Source organism: Apis dorsata, unplaced genomic scaffold (assembly GCF_000469605.1).
Source record: "Apis dorsata unplaced genomic scaffold, Apis dorsata 1.3 scaffold_254, whole genome shotgun sequence".
Classification (NCBI taxonomy): Eukaryota; Metazoa; Arthropoda; class Insecta; order Hymenoptera; family Apidae; genus Apis; species Apis dorsata.
In genome coordinates, this window is record NW_006263532.1 from 246,165 (window position 1) to 248,763 (window position 2,599).

Consider the following 2,599-nt stretch of genomic DNA (forward strand, 5'->3'; position numbering starts at 1 on the left):
TGCGCATGCACACTTGTGAAGAGGGCCATGAATGTTGGCACAAGGGGTGGTAAGCTCGTGCCACGCACGAACACACGGTTGCAGTAAGCGTTGGTCGCGAGCATGCACTCGCGCCTGCATGTATACGTGTCCTCTCTAAGAGCTACCCCTCAAGTGAGATATGGATCTTCCGGCTCGTTGAACATACAGAACAGAACGTTACGTTACGTTACGCGCGGTGGGAAGGGGTTGCCAGTGAATGTAAACCGCAATACCGCCCCGCGGCGTCCACTCGACGTGTACTATTGATATGAACCACCTATCTCTACCTCTGTCTTCCTCCTCGCCTTTCCGCCGTGTCGTCGAATCGTCAACGTGCTGCATCCACCTTTTACACGGAGTTGTTGTTCAACCTTGCGTCGAACAGCTTCAGCTCATCATCCGAACAATCGTTGGTCGAGGTGTTTCAGTATTTCAGTATTTCAACGGGTTTTCTATGTGACGTTTCTCGTTTTTATTTAGAAGGAAGTTGGGAACGAAATGTTTAAAATAATTTTATTTCGACGAAACGAAAAGTCGCAAAAGATTTCTATATATTCTATACGATGATGTAACGAAGTTGATTCGTTTCCATTCGCTTCTATTCTGGTTATCTTGTATTCTCGAAGATGGAAGACGAGCAAACGGTTGAGTAACAACGAAACTGATTAAGATAGTGGCGTTTGCGAACGATAAACAGTAATTGTCCGTCAATAACGGAGACCGTGCACGGTTATATGCATAATCGTGTACCACTCTGTGCATCTCTACGTATAACAATAATAGGATGTTAGGTTACGTCACGCGTAATGGTTAGGGGTTAGCCGAGTGAATGTAAACCGCAACGCTACCCCCATGACGTTCATGCGACATTACTATTAATACGATGCAACGTCCCATTCGCTTTTCCAACGTGAAATCGAACGGGCCGCGGTTCTCCTATCTTAAGTCGAATTCGTACTTTGCATCGATGCACACGAGTTTTTATCCAAATAACCGATTAAGCAAATAAAGTAGATCTCTAATTTAATTACAGATTAGGTTATTTTCTAATTGAAGAGAAGGAATTTGTTATAAATATTTTGTCATTCATTAGAGTACAGAAGCGTAGATTAAAAAACGAATTAAAGCTAGTCATCCAGAAATTTCGAAAAACAGAAATAAATTCGGCCTTTGAACCGTTGCAATTACTTCATCGTTCATCTTTCACCTGTGGTCGAATCATTCTTAATGCACATCCAAAGTTGCAAAAGTTTAGATCCTTCAAACGTCTTACGATCTCTGAGAAAAGAAAGAAAGGGGTGAAAAAAAAAAAAGAAAAAGAAGAAAAAGAAAATGAAGAGCCATTGTCCGCGAGAAGGAATTCTTGGCAAAGTCGTTCCATTCAAGATTCCAGTTCGGAGATATCGAGGGAATTCGATGAAATTAATAGCAACCGGCTGTTCTTGAATTATCGTATACTCGAGTGGCGCAACGCAGGGATGAATTAAAGCCCCTCTCCATCCCCTTTAAGCGTCAGACAAAGCCTGAAGTTTAAGCAGGATTCGTCCGGTCTACTACGATGAATACGGCGATATAAATCAGCTTCGTTATAGAAAGTGCAGCCGGAAACCCGCCTCTAAAAGAGAATACTCGTAATACATAATACAGTAGTCGAATATAGTAGCTTTCGCGCTTCCCTCGCGGTGATTTTCAATTAATTCGTGGGCTGGTACACGAGTTGACCAAGAGGTTTATATATACGATTCAAAGTTTTGTTTTGAAGATGGAAATACCATTTGTCAATTAGCGTGTCCTTAATCGAGAAATTTGAAAATGGATAAGATTCGAGGATTTATTATAATGAATATTGAATTTTATCGATCTAGGAAGTAATCGATTTATGTAAGTATTATATGTAAATATATTATATCAATATCGTTGATGCTTTTTACAAATGAAATATCGAGCGAAATTATATTTTTTTGTTTCAGTTTGCAGTTGTACAGTGAATACATCGATTTCGATTATTTCTGCAACGGGATGTTAAAATCTTTCAACGAATCGTTTCGTATTTATTATTATTATCGCGTCATTAACGTATCGGATTTCGTCTCGTTTACGTTGCAATTAGTATATACGTTAAACCAATGCCTACTCTAATTTTGCGTGAAAATATAAAATTGTATAGTGTAGAAAGGCAGCGTTGCATGATGTGGAAAAGGGAACGCGGATTATGTAATGTATTTGAAACGTTTATTAGCGATTGAACTATAGATCTATTGAAATTGGCGGCTCATTCACCGGACGCTAATTTTATCAACCAATACCCAAGTTTCGGTTTTCAATATCAAAGTTCCCCGCCCTGTTAATTAATGAAATTCGCCGTGCTTCGTTTTTTGATCGTTCAAACGAGATAATATTTTTTTCTAAGCTTGTCAAAGATTTATTTTCAAGCTAAGAAAAAGAAAAAGATGAAATTGCTATTACAAGCAAAATCAACGTTTCCACAATATTATATTGTTGTATAATTGTCGATACAAAGGAGTTTAAGAATTAAGAATTTTAATAACACAAATGTATACGTATAAATATATATATA

General features: G+C 38.4%; 2 long non-coding RNA genes across 2 annotated transcripts in view; one reads left to right on the forward strand and one right to left on the reverse strand.

The window, feature by feature from the left end:
* LOC116185694 overlaps window positions 1-2,599 on the forward strand; it is a 14,277-nt gene that overhangs the window by 1,883 nt on the left and 9,795 nt on the right. The gene's annotated exons all lie outside the window — the stretch shown is intronic.
* Window positions 496-2,599, reverse strand: part of LOC102676647 — a 19,737-nt gene continuing 17,633 nt past the window's right edge. The window contains exon 3 of the long non-coding RNA XR_421842.2: window positions 496-954. This is a non-coding gene — a long non-coding RNA (uncharacterized LOC102676647). The remainder of the gene's footprint in view (window positions 955-2,599) is intronic.